The following is a 23,681-nucleotide window of genomic DNA, read 5'->3' as shown; positions in this document are numbered from 1 at the left end:
AAGATTACATGAAATGTAAACAAAATATTACTTACTGGAGGATTAAGATCTGTTGTGACTTAAGTAATTCGCAGTATATCACGTTTATTAAATTTATCTTACAGGAGCATTCAAGTCCTCTTGCATGATCCACCAGGGGGTGCTACTGAGTTTTATAAACATTTAAACCTCTTGAATTGAAACCAATGAACTGAGGTGCTTTTTATTTCTGTCGCTGAAACAGAGAAATGCTAATAACAACTCAACTAATAAGTCCATCCACAAATTAAGATAGTTACCGTTAGTTACCATTTGTTATTTTTAATTTTTTAACGGCAATGTTGTTGATGCCACAGGCCCTCAGACAGCTATCAGGGGCCTTTAATTGGAAGAGATAACAGTCACATGACAAACTCGCATGTGGCCTATGTGTACAATGCTCATGAGATCTGCACTTCCCAGCATAAAATATTTGTATTCAAGCAATATCCTCATTCTTCACATTTCTGAGGCTCTGATAAGCCAGTCACCTCCCGCACAATTCTCATTAGACACATCGAACAGGAATGTGCTCTTCAGGAATGACTTACATGTGTTTTATCACAGCTGTCCAAACAAAAAGTCTCTCAGACCTTCTCCTGTATTCATTTAACGCAGCTTTTGTCTCAGGTTTAGTTTTTTTTTTTTTTTAAAGGGATATATTTAGAAAGAGAGGACTGAGAGGGTTGCACAGATGAGGTGTTTTTGCCGTGAGGGGGTGAAATAACATAATTTTTTGCCCTTATCAATGTTGAAAACAGTTGTGGTGCTTAATATTATTGTGAATTTTTTTACAGGATTCTTTGATAAATAAAAAGTAAATAAAAGTAACAGAAATAGAAATATTTTGTAACTTGCACTCACAGTCTCACTAGGTTATCAGCCCGCTCTCCTGAAAATGCGTATAGTTTTCATGTGCATATGATACAAAATTTATTGGAGTACACATGATACGCAGTCTCAGAATATATATGATACACATCTACCCCATAATCTTAATCCTACCAGTCGGGTAGCATACACACCAAAGTCCGTTTTTGAGTAACTTTGAATTTTTACTATTACTATTTATGCGCACATTCATGAGATCAGGTAGTTATATATTTAAGAGAAAACAACAACAACAAAAACTTACTTATTGAATTTATTGAATATTAGGCGTTACTCCCAAAACTGAGCCAAACTGAGCAGCAATTTGTGAAAAATGATTTGCTCCAAAGTGATCTGGGCAGATTTTTTTTCTTTACTAGAGCATGCTACAGTGAAATGCTCGCAATGAGCATGCATTAAAGAAGTAAACAGGGTCAATTTGGAAGTTGACTTCCACCTATTAGCCTTATACATGTTTTAAATGGCCTGTCAGTGTTGCTGCAGCCCACAGCTGTTTCACTCCCACGGCAGACCTCAGAGTCTCTACTCGCCTGTCCTGGTGTGTGCTACATTACCTCTCTGCTAGGGGAATGTAGCGCTTTATTTGGGCCAGGCGCGGCTGCTCCTCATGATTGAGCACTACAAGGTGTGAATGACCTCCTTCTCACAAGAGCAGGGAGGACGTAAGTGAGGAACCCAACGTACAGGGGTCTGTCCCACTTTCAGACTTTTCTCGGATCTCCTTTTAGGATGGGCCCTCTTGGACTTTAGCCAGAGACTTCGAATCACAGCTGAGAGTTACTTTATAGTCTGCTGGGATAGATAAACAGTACTGACCTGATCCAACACTCATAAAGCATGTTAGTGTGGAACGATAATCAGATCCATAAGATCTGTTTGGACTCTAGAAAATCATCCAAAATCAGATTTAGTCAGATTTTTTTCTGTTTTGTTTTGTCAGTGACAACGTGCTTGTTTCCTGCTTCTCTATACAACCAATACTAATTTATGACTCGCCAGATGAACATGTTTAGAAATCTGATGCATAGCTTAAAGAGATTTCCTTTAGGAATAGCAAAAAAAGACCAAATATGTCAGACCAAATAGTTTTACGTTTTACATTAGTTTTCATGCTTTTTTTTTACTACTGTTTCAAATGTTTAATAATCTTTGTTGATTCTTTTAGAATACTTTTAGTTATTATAGTACATAAAAATGGACAAAAAAATAACTTCGGCTGATTTTAGCTGTTTTGTTTTTCCAGCTGGGAGAGATAGTTTTAGTTAACAATACCAACTCTGATCCAAACCAGTATGACTTTCATTTAATCTTCTTTTCCAAATGAACGCATGGTTAAATGTCGGTTTAAAACAACATGAAGGATGAACTATCCATTTAAGTCCGTGTTGTCCATTCTGAGTGCTTTTCTCACAGGGTGCTGTTAAAGGGACTCACAAACCTCCTCACCAGAAAATCAATTACCTTGCGTGTTAATTGCTGCTCTCTACGTGAAGTCTGCCCTCTGGCCATAAAAAGATCACCGTTCTCCCACACGTCCTACAGGCCATCTTCACCCGGGTCTTTTGAGGGAAATTGTCTTTAGTGAGGTTTCACTCTTAGGGAAAAATCAATATGAAGGCCACCCACGTAGTCAGACTGGTAACAGGAGAACAAAAGATGCACTTTAAGATAATTCCTGCATAAATAAACGGCCCACTGAATGTAACGAAAAAGAGAAAATAATCACCAGCCATTTTGCTTAACTTAGCATTACTTTTGCCTCAAAAACACCTATTTTGCTGCTTTTTAGTAGTTTCGTTTTCAGGCAGGTATTTTAAGTACTAATGAACAAATTAATACGTTAATAATAGGCATGTTATACGCAAGTTAAAAGTGAGAATTGGTATGGTCTCAATAAGTGTTACCAGAAAACTATTTTTGTCTTATTTAATTATATATTTTAAAGGTTGCTGTTAGGGTCAGTTATTATAAGATTAGTGATGTAAAATATGGCCATTAACATTATGTGCTTTAAACAACCAATATGCTATTAAGCAACCAGTTAATAGTGAGAATTGCTCCCTATACTATACTATCCTATATAAGTGTGAGTATTTTTCGATAGGCCACATGGATGTCATACAACTTTCATTCAGCTCGCTGTGTAAAACACTGTGTATGCTCTAGCTCCCCTGTTTTTAAAGGGACAGTTCAACCAGAAATGACAATTCTGTCGTAATTTAATCATCTTCCCATCATGCCAAACCTGCTGAGGAAAATGAAAGAAGATATTTTGAAGAATATCTCAACAAACCTGTGATAACACATTTCCAAATGTATTAACATGATAAATCTAACAAAGTTTTAGATTTTAATTTTAATGTACATTTATAATAACACAGTACTTTGCATTATTTTTCTGTTTGTCCATGCAGTGTTGCAATAATAAGCCAGTTGGGTCTAATGTTATTTAGGCCTCAACATCTGTAAACATCTTTCATGTTCTGCAGAAGAAAATAACAAGAAGGTGAATAAATGAAGATTGAATGTTTATTTTGGGGGTAAACGGTCCTTTTAAGTAGTTTGGCTGTTCTTGGCCTGCAATGCAGTATGAATGACACAGCATCAAGGGATTTTATGTACGGTAGTCTCTTTAAAACCAAACATATGGAAGCTTTGCGACCATATGGTGTTAATTACAATATTACTTGGCAGAAGTCATTGAGGTCTGCATTAAGAACAGCATTTTGAATAGAAATGGGCTGCAGAATAGATAAAGACAAATTTAGTGGGACTTTGGATCCCAAATGACACTTTTGGAGAGCATGGAGTGTGTGACTCAGAGTGTGTGTGCTGTAAAGGGGAACTCCGATCTGTCCAGGCATGCCTCCAGCTCTCTCTCTTTCCCATATAATGACTCATAGAAACGTGCTGTTTAAAGTAGGGGAATTCTGCCCTGGTCTGGCTGCCCGGCACATTGGGGACTAATGGGAGACAATGGCTTATGGAAAGCTCATGCTAAAAAGCACTAGCCAACGAGAGCCTAAAACAGTCCCGCTGCAGTGTTTTTGGCATATCGCACTGGAATGTCATTTGGCAATAATCTGTTTGTCAGTCTAAACGCAGAGCAGAAACAGATTCCAGCTTGGCATTTCAGGTTCTGTGTAACTGATGGAAAAACAGATTGCAGTGTTGAGAAATTTTCTAGGTTCTGGCTTTGCCAAACCCACCAATGGGAAGCAGACTTAAACAGTTGCCGGGCAACTGTGCCTGTCCTGCCTGGAGAGAGTGCCAAGCTGCGCGTGGAGCCATGTGGGTCGTGTTATAGTCCTGGCATTCTTGTATATCTAGCTCATCTAATGCCACCAAGCATGAGAAGACCACAGGGTTCTGGAGATCATGGCACCGATGCTCGGGTGATGAAATACCAGCGTGTCTTCACGGCTAGGTGACTCTTGAATCTCTTTTGACACAATGTAATGACCCCAAGATGTCTATTCAATATAAAGTATTTAATCAGATTAATATGCATAGCAAATTCATCCATGCCTACTAGACAGTGTGCCTGAGCAACCTTATGCGGGTGCAAATGGAAACCGAAGAGAATTATTATACTCTGAGAGAACAGTCCCATTCATCAAAATGGCATTTGCTCAACTTGCAGAGAAACAGTTTTCAAGAGCACTTTAAAAACTGCTATGATAAAAAACTTGACTGGCCGACGATTAACTAGACCGTGCTAACCTGCTAAATCCAGCCTAGTTGGGCAGGGGGAAAAACACACTGAATGTAGAACTTAAAATACCACGTTTGAAGCCCCTGGTAATTTGAACTGGTTTGGTCACAGGTATGAGTTTGGTATGAGAAGAGCAAATGTTTGGAAGCGCTGAAAAATTGCAGTGGCTTACAGTCTTGAAAGGAAGAATAATGTCATTGTGAACGGATTGTTGACTCTAGATTTGAGCTGCTTCCTGAAAATCCAGGAAAATCTAAGAATGCATTCTTCCATGAAGAAAGCTGTGCAAAGAAAAAAAAATTACTTTGCATGCTTTTTTTAAAAAAATATAAGGTTACACTTTAGTTTAAGATCTAATTCTTATTATTAACAAACCATTAACTATAACTTTTGCCTCAATAAAGTTAATAGTTAGTAAGGTAGTAAGGTTGTTAAAGGAACGTTCAACTTTTTTGAAAATAGGCTCATTCTCCAACACCCCAGAGTAGCTTAGCATAGATCATTAAATCTGATTACACCAGAAGCATCTGATTTATTTGATTTGTATTTTTCCTATTTAAAACCTGACTCTTCTGTAGTTACATTGTGTACTAAGCGACAGAAAATGTTTTAAATTAGATTTTTCTGGTTTAATCAGATTCAGTGATCTATGCTAAGCTATGCTAAAAGTGCTATCGTCAGACCTGGAGATCGGCTGAATGGATTCAAAAACGGTAAAACTTTTTGGTTGGAGAGTCTTCCTTTAAAGGAATAAGGATGTAGAATATGGTTATGCAGAATATGTGCTTTAGTACTAATAGACAGCCATTATGTTAATAATAGGCATCTAATATGCAACTATTAATAACAAGAATTGGTCCCTACACTAAAATGTAATCGAATTTAATTTTAGAACAATGCGTTACGTAGAAATTACATGATGGGGCGAGTATAACGTCTTTTGTTACACAAGAAATATATTGGAGAGAAACTTGGAATGGGATTAAGACATGATTCAGGCCAGACTTTAAGCCCTGTCCCATTGGGAAAGCTGCGGCTCTATGATAGGCCTACTGCTGTACCATGGCAGGTTTTGTTCTATGACACAATAGGACATTTCACTTGGTGTTGTTGGTATTCCTCATGAATATGAGGAAATGAGTCAGACCTGATGTTCTTGTCATCTTTATTGTATGCTCCCACACCCAGCCCATCCTTCTTTGTGGCTCAAGTGCTCTTGTTGTATCTTCTGGTTAGCAGGGAACAGATGTTTTCCAGGACATCATTGAGTAAACATCTCTTCCTCTACGTCTCCTGTGCTGGCCATATGACAGGTTAAAGAGCGGATTGTCGGAAAGGTGCGAAGCCTCAGCCTTCATCATACCAGAGATGGCCAACGCAATTATCATGGATTTGAAAACCACATAACCACAATGTGGTAATAATGCTATTTTAAGACGCTGGGGAAAAAAAAATGTCTATTGCATATTAGCCATCTTTTAAAAAAATTCTGTAGGCTCTGGCGTGTATGCATGTGTTACCGTGAGTGGGAGGAGGTCTCATTAAGCCCTCTTATAGCTATAGATGGGAGTTTTGGGTCAGGGTAATATGGGTATTTGTCTGACAGTGAAAACAGCAGACACAGGCTTAACTACATAAGTCCAATGTTAACATTGGCTCTGAGCTTTGCATTGCCTGAGTGTTTCATCATCATGATTTAAGGCCATTGTCTGTTGCTGGCTAGGCTACGGATTTACCACACGAGTTCTTTGTCTGTGTGAAATCACCATTTGTAGTGCATCCAGTTTATTATATTGCTTGTAGCCTATTACTATTTTAATGACATTTACAGACTTTGAACAGCATAAAATTGTTTGATGTACAGCTAAACTTAAACAAACAACAATTAAGCAATATAACACAAACATGCGAGTTGTTCTGAGTTTCAGCACAGAAGTGATTCAAAAACAAGCAGCTGATATTAAGAAATATTTAAATTTGATTTGCGGACCATTTGCCCAAATTTGTTATTATGATATATATATATATATATATATATATATATATTTATTTATATATATAATCACTATATAATTATATAACTTGTTAATAGGCGCTTTTAAAAATCGCTTTTATAACTTGTTGTCCGTGAAAAACGTTTTCCCATGATTTGAGTGAGTCATTGAATCATTGAATCAGTGAATCGATTTGAACACACTGATTCATTCCGTCACGCAAGTATCGCTGTGTGACACATGGATCGTTTTTATTTCGTATTGATTATTAATATCCACAAACAAGCTCACTCTATTATGACATATGTCATTTTCCGATTCTTAAACATGCTTAAGTCAATGTATTTGGTAGTTTAAACACTTTTATAATGACCGCGTTGATCTATACCCGGTGATGAGCACCGCCATGTTAGTTCTCCCGGAATCAGAACTGTGGGATTTAAAACAGGCAGATTCATCCTCTCCTTCCGTTAAAGTAAGTCTCCAAGAGCAGAGTAAACTTTATAGTTACCTGCACAATCTGCTGTTAATAAAACATGTCGTCAGATTATATTTGTAAGGATAATTATCGCCTTTTCTATAGACATCAGCGTGTTTTTTTCTAGTACTCGTGTGTATTTAAGTGTGTGAAACCTAAAATAAGCGTTATATGGTCGAAAATACTAATAAACAGAATTAAAGCCATGTCTCGTTTTATGTGACGGGTGTGGGAATGAACATCTAGGCAGGCAACAGCCGCTCTCGCCTTCAGGAGAACTTCCTGCAAGTTTCGCTCGATATAGTAGAGTTGTGATTTATCTCTGTCACATATGGAAGCATGATTAGTTTTTGTCTTTTGTTGCCGATGGCGCTTCAGATTTATACCGGAGCTCCGTGCCTCAGGCTTGACCCCTCGAAGCGTCGTGTCTCTATAAATCAGCCTGTTCTCCGTCGCCATAATACACACTAGATGAGGATGTAAATAATTAGAATATACACGGTAATCCCCTCTAAAAGGGTGAAACTGAGTGTGAGGGCGTGTTGAGTTCTCCCTCATGCTTGTGCACGTCTCGCCAGCATCCCAGCATCAGCACGAGCACTGCTTTACAAAAGGGGTACAGAGCACTATCAAAAGACTAAAACGAGCAAAATTGATTAGTTAATTAGAACTAAAATCTAGAAATTTGGGCCGACCTTAAGTAAAAAGTAATTGTATAGCTGTATTGGCAGCTATACAATTAAACAAAGCACTAAAATGACTAAAAATAAAATAGGATAAATTAAAAATAATGTAAATTAAAAAAGAAAGAAGAAAACTAAATAAAAAAAAGCACAAAACATTGCTCAAACTTAAATAAAAATAAAATAATGCGAAGGAAAAAGATGTCAAACTATTAATAAATGCTATAGTAGAAAATAAATAGTAGGCCTACTAAAATAGCATTGGCTTGATAATCTGAATCTTCACTATGTTCACTAGATGTCACAGACTTCTCAACCTCGCTTTGGACCATGTTTAAGCTTCACCTTGGCTTTTTCAGCCGTTTCACTGGCGGCGTCATACTCCTCGTGGCCTTTGTACTGCTTACCCAGATGCCTGTTCCTCTCTGTTTGAAATGTTTTTGGAGAGACCTGGCCCTCTCCCTATTTGACTCCTCCATCCATAAAACCCTTTCCTCCAGAGCGCCGTCTCGCGATCCTCCTTAAATCATCCCCGGAATGTAGTCTTAACAGTGTATTAATGGCGTCTCTTTAAAGCAGGGCCAAGATGGCTTCATTAATGCACGGTGGCCTGTAGAAATGCTCCTCTCGAGCCTAATGCAGACAAGTGCTGCAAAAAAAAAGTCTAAATGAAAACGCCTGATGGATTTCAAGCATGGATATTCAATGCTGATAAGGTCCCGGTGCTGTTTTTTTTCATTCTGATCATTTAATACTCTCTTTTTTAGTGCTGCCCCTGTGAAACACAGGATTTGGCATTTTTACAGAGTGTGCTGGTATTGCTGATGTTATGTAGCTGGTGTGCGTCTGTGTTTGTGTTAAAGCAATAAGTCTCTCTGCATCTGTGTGCTATTGTGTATGTGTGTTTGTCAGCTGTTGGTTCAGGCTGGGCCCATTTCTCCTCCCTGATTGGAGAAGAGAGCCGAAAAAGCACAGCGGAGCCTCTCTCTCTGTGTTCCCGTGAGTAATGCAGGGCCGCTGATCCAGGGTGTGTCGACCCGCCGCCCCTGCGCTTTCCCCTCATCTCCCTGCGGCTTAGTGACTGACAAAGAGACTCCAGCTCTTGGCCTACTGTTCACCAAACGCTGTTTATAGTTATTCCAAATTTCAGAAATATTGCAAACATCATTTGCAACCATTTGAAGCGTTTCCACGCAATGTGATCATTTTTGCAGGCATTGACTGAGGTATTATAGAATGACTAGAGCAACTTGTGAGATGCTATACATTGATATCACCGTCACATGCCCTGTTAAGGCAAAGTTACATAACTTTTTAGATGCACATGTAGTAGGAAGTTTTTTTTGTAAACATGCATCTTCTTTACAAATACAAATGCATCTACCCCAGGTATATATATATATATATATATATATATATATATATATTTTTTTTATTAATTTGATAATAAATATAAATATGAATTAAATGATTAATATTAATTAATTCAGGGATTTCTACACAGTACTGGATGGGTCTGTATACATGACAACAGATTCAAAGGTTTGAGGTCGGTAAGATTTTAAATAAATTTTTGTTTACCAATTCATTAAATATGTGAAACAATAACTTTATAATAACGGTTTTGTTTATTAAATATATATAATTAAATATAATATATTCCTATGACTCCGATCCTTCAGAAATCATTGTAATACATTGCCCAAGAAACACTTAGTGACTTCACACTTTAAAACTTTTTGTACTGTATAGATGGAAAGAGAGTATCATCACTTGTGGGGTCTTTGACATCAAATGGTTTAAAAACTCTTGCTGTGGATCAAAACGTGTGTTTCTGGACAGTCTCACATTTGAAATATGGTTCTGTGGATTACAATTATGTCACGGATTCATCACGACATACAATCAGTATACGGTGAAACTAACTCATCTTGCTGATTTATGAAGAACGCTGTGATCGCAGTCACTGAGCCAGATCTATACGTAAAAAAAGAAGACCGAAAGAAAAATGCAGCGTCAAAGATTCACTTTTATTGAAATTTATGAGACCGATTCAAATCCAGTGTACGTCTATACTGGAAGTGGATATCCTGCCTGTTTGACTTGTTGCTTCTGGTGGAAATGAGAAAGCATGTGACTTGTTGTCCTCGTGTGGGTGTGAGGGCTGGAGTTAAAATGAATACCAGAAATACTTCTATTATTATCTTTAACATTGCTGACACTCAAGCAATAGGAAACATTTCTGAGTGGAAATTAACATCTGCTGTGGGCTTTTCTGTGATCCAGTACATGAATCCACAGGATGCGTGTGACCTTTACAGTGCATTCTGTGTGTGAACAACTTGTATCTGGTCTGGATAATATATCTGGTTCTCCTGTTTCTGACCCCAGCGCAGGTTCAGCAGGCCTGAAGGATGACATGCCCCGAGATGAAGTGTGCAGAAGAAGGACCTCCTTTCTGTATCCCATTAACATCACCTCATAAAATGCTCCTACACGACATGGGCAAACTGACACCCATGTGTGAGCTGGCTCAGCTTTCTGCAGGTATGGCATATTTGGTTTTCATTTAGCCCCTGGCTCTCAAGCCGGTGATGGATCGTCCGAAAACGAGGCGGTTGCGGGTGCAGGGCACGGCAGAAGAATGCACCCGGCCCTTTATCAAGCCATTTGTGCATTTCTGTGTGTTGTCCTGCGCTGGCAGAAGCAGCCCCTCATCTGTGTCTTATATTAGCGTCAGGAAACTCACACCTTAGCAGTGCGTCCGTCACATATTTAGAAAATTACTCCGCTAAGGAACTTTAAATAGAAGTAAACTGACTGCATAACAGCTGATGTATTCATTAGGCTTTATTTCGCATCTGTTACACAACATTCCCGGACTTAAATTGCAAATTAACTAACTGCTAATTAAGGTCATCACAGTTTTGCCATCTGACAGCAAATGTCCACTTAGAATGCTGATGTTAACTTCCATCAGAGAGTCACGGGTTGAGTTTCACACAGGCATCGGGCTCAGGATAACGTGCGTGTGTGTGGGTCTCCTCCGTGGCCTGTGTCATAAACACTGACTTGTTAATCCTGTGGGTCAAATCGCTGGGCTGTTAGAGAGGGGTGACAGATGCTGAGAATACCTGGCTATATTAAGCCACCCTCTTCATCAAAAACATCCTCTGTCTCTATTAAAGGGATAGTTCAGCCAAAAAAAAAAAGGTCATCATTTGTCAACCTATGACTTACTTTCTTCTGTGGAGCATGTTTTTTTTGTGTCTAACGAATGTAACGGTTGTTTTTGACCTCAACGACTTTAATTATATGGATCAAAAAAGTTAAACATTCTTCAAAATATGTTCTTTTGTAAAAAACTGAAGAAGACTGAAAATCATACAGGGTTGGGATTACTGAGTAAATGATGACTTTTATATATCTTTCATTATAAACAATAATTAACATTTCAAGGCTGAAAACATCTTTACAGGAGATGTGAAGGATATATGTAAGGATATATTTAAATACTAATATGTGCAGCCTTTATTAAAAATACTGAAAAAAAGTATTAAATAAGAGTACTTTTGTAATACTTTTCTGGAAACACGTAATAATAAAAGACCATACCAATTCTCACTATTAACTAGTTGCTTATTAGCATGCCTATTATTAACATGTTGGCTGTTTATTATTACTTATAAAGCATATATTCTACATAACTATATCTATACCTAATCCAAACTGGTCTAATAAAAATATGTACCTCTGTGCACGTTTTGTGCAACACCGTTTTATGTTCCTTACTACACGTTTCGTAGCAGCTTCAAAGAGAAATGTCCACTGAGTGGTGCCAGGTTCAATACATAAACCCTCGCACATTTTTAGTACATTGACATAGATAAGTATTGTTGAGTTTATATCACGTCTGCTTTAGTCACATATTGTGACGGTTCAGAATTAAATATCTGTGGACTGATGGAAATATGCCCTACACAAAATTCAACTCTAAACCTTCCCTGATAGTTTTAACAAATGCAAAAGTGATATAAAAAGGCATTTATTGATACAACTTCCTTTTATGCAGATTTTTGTCGAACCATTTTGCACTGGATTCAAAGTGCTGTATCACGTGAGCTACCGAATACACCTACCATTTATGAAAACTCTGGGAAAAAGCTGGATATGTGTGATGTACAGCACCGGTTTTCAAATCTCCCAACATATTAATATGGTTTTGAAGTCATAACAACTTGATATTCTTCAAGTAATTGTGTGAAATATTTTTTTACTTATCAAAGAACCCTCCTAAAATGTATCAACAAATGTATCAGTACAACAGTTTTCACCTTTGATAATTAATCAGTATATTAGAATAAATTCTGGAAGATCATGTCATACTGAAGACCGAAGAGTAATGACTGCTAAAAAAACATTTATATATGTGTGTGTGTGTGTGTGTATTAATGCTATCAAATGATTGATTTACTTAATATATAAATGTGCACTGTGTATATTTATTGTGTATAGAAAAGCATAAGCATAAACAAAATCCTATTTTGTATATGTGATTAATTACAACTAATAGCTCGACAGCACTGATTTATATATATATATATATATATATATATATATATATATATATATATATATATATATATATATATATATATCAGTGCTGTGAAAAGTTGAGAGGTCCTTTTGTACACACTATAAAGGTGGTGGTCCTTTCTCAGTGTCTGTGTGCAGTAGATGTGCTGTGCGGTCTGGAACTCTCATTTAGTCCATTTAGCATCATCAATTTCTACCAGTCTCACTGGCCTGGCCCACAATGGGCTAAATTTGGGCACTGATGCCCCTCTTTATCTTCCTGCAACAAAGATGTCAACTCCCCTGATGTACTCATTCAAAGAGCATTCAGCACAAGTGGGTCAAGGCAGTGGTTAATTCACTAATCCAGCCTGTGCAAGCAAAAGTGTGTTTTGTTTCTTAGGGTTATTTAAGGTTGAATCCTGCCTTTCAGTTTGATAATTGGTTACAGTCTACGACCACATTTGCCAAAAATTAATCAACACTTTCACTAGACAGCTCTGGTGGGGCAAGCAAACACATAGCTCCATCAATGCTGGATTGTTAACTAATATTCACATGTTGTTGTTTTTTTTTTTTTTATCAAATGACACAAATTACATTTTTTGTTTTGTTTATTACTGAGGTCAAGCTGAAGTTAAATGTAGCATTATCATTATTTTGTTTGGTCTTTGTTTATAAAGCATTATTTAAAGTCGGAAAATATGCTATTTGCTACAGATGTGTAAATAAAACACATTTGTGACATGCTAATATACACATTGATAGCAAAATGTGAACCAAAAAGGCTTTTAAAACTGTCTAGTTTATTATGTTCATGATAACACTCAGTGTCTCCATAAGTAAACACTCCAATTGCTTATAGCTCGTCGCTCACAAATGCGTACAAATGGACTTTGTGTCTAGCATAACTAAGAGCTCTTGCTGTACATGTTTGAGAGGCATTTTATATTTATACTTTCAGGGAAAAAAAAGAGGCTAGACTCATTAATTACGATGCTAAAGACGGGTAAACAGTCGCTTTATTTTGCTCCTCTTGTTTTTAAGCTGTCAGTTGTGTACACTGAAACGCTGGGTGAACTACATGGAACAGCAATTCAGTGCCAAGTGTGAACGAGTGTGGTTTTGGCAAGAAAACTCGATTTACCCTTGGTTCAAGAATTGTGGACATGATAAACACAGTGATCCTTGTATTTTTAAAATGTCTTCGCAAATAAACCTTCCTGGCACACATTCAAGTTGTGAAAATGCACATTGTTCGGCATTTAATGCAATTATCATTCATCGCAAAAGGACTAAACATATTTTTTAAATACGCATTTTTACGTTTTTCTTAAACACAGACAAAAACATACAGTGAAATAATGCAAAAAAGTAAAAGTTGAAACCCAAACATAACCACTTTCTCATCACAGAGTTTGGTAATATAACATGGGCCTGAGATTAAATGAATGTGACACACCTGTCTGTTAAAATGAGCTGATTCTGAAGTAAACATTTATGCATGCAGCTGTCTCAGCAAATATATTAGCGAGCAAAAACTTTTATTACAAATTGTTGTACCACTTATAATTTATTTTGTGATGACACCAGAAAAACAGCCGATTAATATTTACAGATGATCAACACAAATTAACATTTACTTACACAGAATTTAACAGAGCGGCATTAAAAAGTGCTTTATCTTGAACCGTGGCACTGTCGTGTTCAAAAAAGGCATTCGCTTTTATATATCTTTTAATTACAGTTTCACAGGAGACGTAAATGGCATGCTAATTTTCTGAATTTTAAATCTCTGCTTTAGATATGTATATGAACTATCAAACTACTAATTTGTATCTAGCCTATAATACATAAGCTAATGCTTTTTTGTCAAGCCAAAGTTTCCTTTTAATAATTTTTTTTATATATATTTTTCCAAATTATTCTGTTTCATTTGATTGAATAGCGGTTTACACAAAACAGCTTTACAGAATACAAAAATAATGAAGGAGAGATTGTTAATATACATTTATGAAATTATGGTAACACGCAGTTATGGTAATTACATGTAATGCTGTGTAAGTTAAATTATTGGTATATAAAATGACTGAAATTACATCTTTTAAGAAAAGGATCTGTCCTATAAAATTGACAAAAGGAATTTATATTTGGCCAGTCCCGTGTGGGATATTAAAAGGCTTTTGGCTGCCCGTTTGGATTGGCAATAGACAGACTTTACCACACAGTCGGCTCTTACTCTGTTTATGACGGCTCATATTGCATATCATTTAAATTGGTTCAAGCGCAAGTCTTTACCACACTGAAAATGCCCGGTTCTCAGGAAGTCGTTTTGTCCATTTTCGCTCAGTTGAGCCGATGCTAAAAGGCCTGTACCAAGAGAAATTCATGACACGGACTTAGGCGATATGTAGATAGTGTTTTCAAACAAATTTGTTCCTTGTATAAATTAGTCAGTTTCCCTTTTAGAAACAAGAAGTCCAATTTGTGCATAAATTCAGCCTCACTCTATGCCACAATCATTTTCAAAACTTCCTAAACAGATCTTGACATTTTTATGAAAGACGACCTGTCGTCTATATGTTTGATCGGCCAGACGCGCTGTTTGGAAAGCTTGCCAAACAGGAAATAACTTGAAATAGAGTCCAGGTATCACAGGACATATTCATGCCAGACGACAGATTGTGTCCACATAAAGCAAATGTAATTTAAATAAAAGATGTTTTGTCTGTTTCTTTAAAGACTGTCCGCCCCCACCCCCTTTACAAACATGCAGAGAAAATTGTTTGCCTCGAACTAAAAATACATTTGGTGGTAGAGCACGCCACAAGGCTGAAGACCGCTGGCTGGGTACGTCTGAACGTGTCATTTGTATCATGTTCACTATAAGACTATATCGTGTATATAGTCTTATGTGGAGGAACAGCGTCTGTCTCATTATCTGCGGTATCTTTCTACTGCTGCTTTCTCTTTTTCTATCTCAGCGCTCCCGCCTCTCTCATTTTTCACTCGGAACAAAAGCATATTTCTTCACCTCTACTCATCTTGTTTCTTATATTTGATAGGATCTTTCATTTCTCCTGGCAAATCTTTCACTGTTCACATAAAGTTTTGGCGGAGGTCTAACAGACCACAGGGCATGTTTGCGAATCATTTTAATCACGAGGTGTGTGATTTATTCTGGCATTCCCTCTCCTTCTTCCATCCAGCAGCGGCTTAGTAGGGACCGTGTATCTTGGTTACGTTTGCTTAGCATTAATAATGCTTCTAGGAATATGTACGTATACAGCCGCACACATGAGCACACTGGATAAACATATATATAGCCAACAATCCGACAATTACACCCGGGTGAAACTACTACAGTATGTAAACGCAAACTTAAAAAGAAGTACTTTGACTGTGGTTAGGGCTTTTATGTAGTTTACTCAGTTGGAGCTGGATGGTGCCTACGGGCCTTCCCACTGCGGAGAAGAAAACATCATTTTGTGTCTGTAGCAGGCACCAGAAACAACACTTTGAACAACTGAGAGGCTGAGAGTTCTGTGATCTGTTAAAATACTGGCTTCATTTTAAGTCAGGATCGTCATGGATCTATTTTTGCAGTCCTGGCTCACTTGGCGCTCTAGGCGAGATAAGACATGACCAGAGACCAAAGAATACACTTCTACGCTTTTTCAACATCTTATTGGGTTCTATTTATTGGGTATATTTATACGACTTTTGTCCAATGAATGAATGCATCCTGTGGTTAAAATGAACCTTCGCCCCTAAAAGGAGCTAATCAAAAAATAATTTAACTTCAAATTCTTATTAGAAGACATCTAATAAATAGCCTCCTGTACTTTTTTTTCAATTACATTTTTTTTTATTAAACTCAAGCGTGCGGTTGAGATGTCAGTCCATGGTAAATCTCTATTTAAATTCAGAGAACTATTTCATGAGTTATTTTGCAATTATAATTATTCCTTGAGTCTTGGATACATTTCTTAACCTTCAGGGTCCACAAAGATAAAAAATATATTTAAGCGTCTGTGTAATAGGCTTGTTAAATATAGGCATATGGCAATCTATATGCTATATTATGTCTTCTACAGAGATACTGACCATATAGTCAAGCAATTGTGCATTTCTCACACATTTAGCTATATTTCTGTTCTTTAACCGCTACCCTAGACACAACAACATTATGGTTTCATCCCTACTTCCTTGATGGCAGTGTTATTTCTTTTGTGTAAACTGCTGCTGTCACTTGAAAACTGGAAATACCCAAACCCCTCATGACAACAAAAGACAGAGACGGGGAAAACAGCTGTGAAAAGACTGTTCTCTCATCTCTTCCTTTTGATACATTTATTCTTTATCAAAGTAAGCTCAAAGTCCGTAGAGATAGCAGTTAAAAGGCGCATATTTTATATATATATATATATATATATATATATATATATATATATATATATATATATATATATATAACCACTTTTTTTAAGACACTACTTACAAATGAAAAAAAATCCTGCTAAATGAAAATTATACAATTTATGTGGCAATTACAGCTGACATAAAATAACCACATTTTTTTAATTTTATAGTCCAGCACATAAAAAATGTTTTTATGGTTTTATTTTTAATTATAATCATAATAATAATAATAATGATAATAACAGAATTGGAGAGAGGCTCTTCCTCTCTATATAACGCCACATAAAATGATCAGTAACTAGCAGTAACAAATAAATGCCACGTTCAGTCACGAAACTCAAGATGGTGCAAGCTGATGGATTGTCAACACAAACATGATATTCAGCGTTGGCACAAGCTGATTGGTTCAAGTTCATGCTGATTGTCTCCACCTTTATGGATCTGCTACAGGTTATATATGCTACTTGTGCAGAAGCAGTATGTCTTATATACTCACAGCATCCCATCGACATATGTATTGGCAAAAGCAAGTTACTGTACTTGCTTTGCAGCAGCAGCAGCAGCAATCCCCTTCAACAACAGCAAAAGCAGCACTACAGGAGATCTATTCCACCAAGACCAAATACATTAACATTGTCATTTTCAGCAGCATGCTACGATCTTGAGTTGTCATGATAGAACTGAACTAATGCAAGAAATCTGGCCGTGGACAAATTGCAAAGCGTTAATATCTAACGGTTTCCAGATAAACAAATTCCTGATCGTGATTGTGAGTCAGTGTGGCTTAGGAGGTGTGTCTGTGCTGAGTCACCAGACCTGTGTCACCTTTCATTTCTCACCGCCTTCTAGTACTCTTCTCCACCCAGTCACAGACCACTGCCTCTTCACTCCTCAACAACACACAGCTGCTGAATCACACACGCACAAGCTATTCATGAGCATTTGGGATCGCTCAACAAGTTTTCACTCGTCATCATTATGCATGTTTGTTTGTAAAAAAAAAAGTGAGAGTGTGATTCATATATGTGTGTGTGTGTGTGTGTGAAATCTGGGTTTGGGTGCATCACAAAACCACAAGCATGTCCTCGCTTTCTATGAAGACATACTCTTGTGAGCTTGATCAATATCACGTACTGCAGTCGCAGAAGTAATGTGTGATACCACATCAGCTTTATTCCAAACGTGTGGACGGCTGCCATGTCTTTAAAATGAATCTATGACACAAACAAAATACTACATCTTTGTGACGTTCAGGTGGAGACTTCACATACCCGGGTGTGATTTTTGACTTGTCATTCTAATTTAAAGCTCATACTGTGCACCTCTTCGTTTTCTCATCTGCACCATCAAACCTTTATTTGTCCTTCACTTATGTTTCAAAGAAATTTTTAGGCATGCTTTTATGACCCCGTACCTAGATTACTGTAACTCCCTCTTACTCATTAAACTGTGTGAATAGTTAATTTGTCCTGAGCTCTGCAGCCCATAATGCTTCCATTGTCCTCTAGTATAGGAACTAAAGCATCACTGCCCTAAAACTCTGGGATACCCTCCCCACTATCTCTCCAAAATGTCAAATTTTTGTTCTGTTTGCTCAATTATATTCCAATATGTGTGCTCTTGTAGCAGTCAGAGTTGTACTATTTCTTTTTAAATAGCATTTAGTATTGTTTATTTTTCTTTTGCTCACAGCGCTAATGGAGTGAGACACAGCTTACATAAACAAACATTTTAAACCGATGAGTTGCTGTGAACTTATACTATGCTATGCAGTGATTTAAAGACACTTTTAGTAATGTCTTTTTAGTGCTTTACTTGCCTTCTTCAGTGATGCAAATTTTTCGAATTTTCTATAGTTTTTTTCCTTCTCATCAAATATTGGAAGCAGGTAATTAATTGATCAGCATATGCTTAACATTTTACATTAACTGAAGCCATGAAGTCAAAAGTTTGTGGTCGGTAGAATGTTTCAATAGATGTTTCTTCCAAGAGTGTATTTATTTGATCAAAAATACAGTAAAACAACAATATTGCTAAATCTAATCACATTTTTTATTTAAATATTTAAAAATGTATTTCTGTTATTGCAAAGCTGAATTTTGGGGAGCCTTCAGTCTTTAGAGTCACACGATGAAATAATTTCAATATACTCATGTGCAGCTCAAGAAATGTTGAACCTGTTTATAATTTATCAATGATAAAACAGTTGTTCTGCTTAATATTTTTGTGCAAAGATTCTTTGATGAATAGAATGTTGAAAAGAACAACATTTTTAAATGGAAATCTTCTGTAAAATTATAAATGCCTTCATCACTTTTGATCAAGCTATTGTTTCCTTGTTTTCCTATTGTTCATTTTTAAAAAGTATTGAGCCCAAACCCTTGAAGAGTAGAGAAGATCATTTATACTGTAAACAGCATATAATATATATTTCAATATGTAAAGTGTCCGAAATACTGCTTTAATATCTTTCATAGCATTTAATAGCCATGCCTCTTCTCTCTGGCTTATTTTTGCACACAGGGACGTCCTGGCCGGAGGGAAACTCACCATTTCCAGCGTGCTGTGATAATAGAGAAGTGCAAATGAGACGTGTGAGACTGCAGGCGATCTCAAAGAGCAGCTCGAGATTCCACAGGCTTACAGCCTCATGCATCCTCTCCAAGCTGAGTCACTTTTTCTCGCAGCCTCTGTGGCAGGCTATTACCTTCCCCTCGCCACAACGCAGGACGATACAGAGCGTTTATTGAGTTTCTCAGTGTGATTTCCATGTGACATTATAACAAGGGAGAGAATCTGCTGTGATCACGAAGCCAAGCTTAAGCTACGAACGCCCCGCAGGGTAATACAACCATGTCCAGAAGAACTGGACGACTTGCTAGAAAGTTTTGGGAGAATGAACGAGCCCGAACTGATATTTGACAACACATCTTTGTCTCCGAGGTCTCCTGACAAACTCTGAGAAAACTTCATTCAGTGTTCACAAGGCTGACTAGGCGGACTTGACAAAAAGCAGTCGGATTCGGAGCAGAATGAAGTCACGTCTTTGAAAGGAGCTGGTTTGAAAGAGAAAGCGCACATTACATTAACGAAAGGAAAGGGTGTATTTACTCAACCGCTTATTAACATAAACCACATATAGTGTGTTTCGCATTACGTTACACAAGATCTTTTGACTGTGTCGCAAAGACCACAAATCTTAAATGGCTAAATTAGGAAGCTGCATTTGAAAAGGAGGGTCTGAAAAGCATTTCACAAAAAGGCTTTCTTATTCTCTGTTATATTAGAGCGTGCATTAAGCCCCGCTCGGTCATGTCTGTCCACGCAGGGACGCTGAAAATTGCAAGAGCAATAAGGATTTTTAGGGGCATTATGACTGGGTTAATAAAACACAGCTGCCCCTAAAAGTCCCTCATTTTTCTTGCTGCCTTTTGGGTCCTCTTCCTAGACTCACATTTCAACAGCAAGGAGCCGGCTCTCAGTCCGGCGGCTGGGTGTTGGTGAGAGCTGGACACCCTCTCCCTCCCCTGGGGAAGCGCAGACATGGGGCTGCTGTATCGCTTCCTTGCTTCTGACGGCTGGAAACGAGCGAGACCCTGTTTGTCAGCCGTCCAACAAGTGAAAAGTTTAAATTAAGAAGAGAGTGAGGGGAATTTTAGCCTCCCTCCTCCCCTCAAGCGTGCATGCCAGGGGTTTATAAATTGCCCTTATAAAAAAAGGGGTTTGCTTTGGGATTTAAGTGGGTAGCTGAGAGGGGTGAATGAGTTCAGTGCATTTCGGAGCGGGATTCTTTCCTATTCGGATTGGTATTTCTGTGTTTATACATGCACTACAAACATGCCCATTACACAGCGTGAGGGTCTATTCAATATAACAATCGTGAGCTACAGAGATGTTTGTAAAATGCTAGGAAACTCTAGATTCTGATTCCAGCTTGATAGGCCTAAGTGTGCAAGTTCAACAAATCACACCATTATAGATAATGTCAGGAGCGAGCCGTAATTTAAAATACATCATGCATCTTTAATAAGCTCTAAACTTCTAACAGTGGGACACTGCGTAGAGAAGCCTTGACAGAACGCCTTGAGCAAACTACTTTGGATAATTATTTTACCGAATTATGTAAAGTACCGTATTGCAGTTAGTAAGCAATATATGCAAAACCGAGTTCCTTCTCGCTCTCATGTTTCCCACTTACAAAACGGCTAAATATATATATTTTTTACTGTTTATGTGCGTATCACAAAATATGCATTCAGACAGAAATAAGTGAGGAAGATTACATGAGCCAGAAACTGGGACTTTGTAGGCCAGTTGAGAGTAAATTTAACTACTCACCTTGCCCGCAAAGACCCAACCTCTAACACATTCATGTCTTTAATCCCAAACATACAACATTTATTAGGCTGTTATACATCCATTGTTGTTTTTTATCTGATAACGAATTGTCCTAAAACTACGCAGTTTCACTAAATCGCACTTTAATATACTTACTTTGGCCTGTTTCATTTCTCCATATCGGTATAAATCACATCAACATCGAGCCGAATAACATAAATCAGCAATGACCCTGAAAAAACATCTAATTAAATACTTCAGCAGGAATGTAGAAGCACATACTACTGATGCAGTTTCTTATCAATAACTAGCAACAACAGATTAATTTACCTCTGCTCGACTTCCATTGTTCGAGAGCCGTATCAACCCAGTTGTAGCTTATTTGATTTACGTCCACTGTTTTGACTGTCGAAAAGTTTGTCGATCTTACGGTCCAATTCTGGTTCCGACTGTTGTCACTGGACTGGAATAAAGATGCAGTCTTCGCCGAAGCCCGCGAATAAGTTTCTTCTGAGGAAATGTGCGAGTTTATTCTTCTCTCGGATGCGTCAAAATGTATTGAAGTTGAGTCGTCGGGAGCGTAGTCATGACTGTCACCGTCGCCGTCTTAAAGGATTTACCTGGATTCTGCTCGCAGTCGCGTGCCACGAGAAAGGCAGCGGCGGCAGCGGCGCGCGGAGCTCTCGCGCAGTCCTCGCGCAGGCCCTCCCCAAAATGGCATTCTAGGTAGCACATGCGTTTATGGATGTGTCACACTCACCTACTTGTTTTTGAGCCTTTGGTTTGGGGCAAAGCAGCTAGAAAGTTAATTGCTGGGTTCGCATTTATGCCTTAAATGCGAAATGTCTGCGCGCCGTCGGGAGACGTCCAGCCAGTTCATTTATTGTGGCAAGCGTGTTAAAGTCCCACGGAGAAACAGCAGCTGTGTAGTTTGATTTGAACCTTTAGGGTTTTATATTGTTGAATATTCATCAGCACTACGGCTGTTGTACAGAGATGTTTTATCTTGGAGCGCCAGCGTCATCTTGTGGATATATGCTTAATACGACATTACACACGACTAATTACATTCTTATATTTGGTTAAACCTTTCCAATTTAATATATTTTGCTCTCCTCAATAATACAGATACTAAAATAATACACTTTTAGTCATTAATTAAATTACATTTATTCGTTTGACTTCCATTGTTTGAGAGCTGTAATAAATTAATTCGCTCTTTTTAACAAGGCTATTTTAATGGGGTACTCAGAATAAATAACACAAGGTATAGTTTATTTCAAATCCTCTCTAGACAAAATAATTCTAATATACATTAAGGTGATGCGGTTTTTAAAGGAATCAGTTAAACACACATCTGAATAAAACCGTTGTCTAGTTACATTAAAAACAATAAAATCTAATAAAATATGCTTCATAGTCTTTTTTGTTTGGCAGGTAATCATGATGGCGGTTTTTCAGTTTTTAATAAATATACATAGGCATGTCTTTTATGACCTAAAAGACCTTGTAAAAACTCGGTTTTTCTTACACTGGGATTTATTTCATAATATAATATATTAGCAGAAGATAACATATAGTTTATCACAGGGCTGACAGTCTGACATTCATTTGACACTCTGAAATATTCCGGTTGAGTGCTTCTTCAGCAGTGATATCCGCTTTCTTGTTACCAGAAAAAAAACCCATGTGGCCTGGAGCCCAGCAGAAGAAAATACTGAAGTTTCTCTTCCGTAAACAGCCTGCTTTGGCTAAAACCTTTATAATTACGGGATGGTCGGTCTTTACATTTTCAAGCGTTTGAAGGCAGGATTTTGAGTCAGTGGAAATGAAAGGATTTTATTTGTGTCCATTTTCCGTCAGTGGAGTGCGAGCTTCAGCCGAGAGGATCGAATTCTGTCCCGAGATTAGCACACCGAGACTATAATTCTATAATTCTTGCCGCCGCTGCCTGAACTCGATTATCTGCTTTGGATCCATCTGTGAATACGTCCATGATGAGAAAACCTACACACGAGGGTGTTTTCTACATACGTTACTACAATAAAACAAGTGCTTGTGCAGTATTTTTACTCCGCGGCATTTCAAACTTGCACAGATACCGCAGTGTTCAGGTTGTACCACAGGAATTAAATCGGATTTTAGTCTGCGCTCTGGCGGTCCCTGCTGCCAACAGGCTTTCCGTTTTCTCATTGCTGATAAAATAAAACCTGCTCGTGTGATCATAATATATGAAAACAAGGCTATTCTAGTAGCTTATTGCAAAGACATTTTCTGCAAAAGCGTGTTTTTCTTGCTGATCGAGGCACGGACGGGGTTCGAACCCGCGATCTTCGGTTTACGAGACCGACGCCTTACCACTTGGCCACCGCGCCTGATGGCCAACACGACGTAAATCACCTTATTTGGTGTAATTTCGCCCGGAAAAAAATTCTATTCAATTTCAACCGGTTTTTAAATAAATTTTCGTCGATTAATTCTCTCGCGCGAGCCCACGCCTCGTTTCTAAACATGTTATAGGAGCGATCAAACGAGTGTTTTTACTCTCTCTGCTAAGTTGGACACAT

At 37.8% G+C, this 23,681-nt stretch overlaps 2 long non-coding RNA genes and 1 other non-coding gene across 3 annotated transcripts; 1 reads left to right on the top strand and 2 right to left on the bottom strand.

Moving 5' to 3' along the window:
• Nucleotides 1-6,834: 6,834 nt before the first annotated feature.
• LOC122342150 lies at nucleotides 6,835-19,412 on the top strand. The gene is made up of 3 exons (XR_006250534.1): nucleotides 6,835-7,093; nucleotides 10,171-10,326; nucleotides 19,300-19,412. It is a non-coding gene; the product is annotated as an uncharacterized LOC122342150 (long non-coding RNA).
• Nucleotides 16,843-23,186, bottom strand: LOC122342149. The gene is made up of 3 exons (XR_006250533.1): nucleotides 21,445-23,186; nucleotides 21,271-21,346; nucleotides 16,843-19,832 (listed from the first exon to the last, which is right to left on the bottom strand). It is a non-coding gene; the product is annotated as an uncharacterized LOC122342149 (long non-coding RNA).
• A 231-nt stretch (nucleotides 23,187-23,417) lies between these two features.
• Nucleotides 23,418-23,489, bottom strand: trnat-cgu. The gene has a single exon. It is a non-coding gene; the product is annotated as a tRNA-Thr (tRNA).
• Between the last annotated feature and the right edge of the window lie 192 nt (nucleotides 23,490-23,681).

The sequence above is a fragment of the Puntigrus tetrazona genome, chromosome 3 (genome assembly GCF_018831695.1).
Source record: "Puntigrus tetrazona isolate hp1 chromosome 3, ASM1883169v1, whole genome shotgun sequence".
NCBI lineage: Eukaryota > Metazoa > Chordata > Actinopteri > Cypriniformes > Cyprinidae > Puntigrus > Puntigrus tetrazona.
Note: the sequence above shows the minus strand (reverse complement) of the source record. Positions and strands in the feature narration are given on the sequence as shown.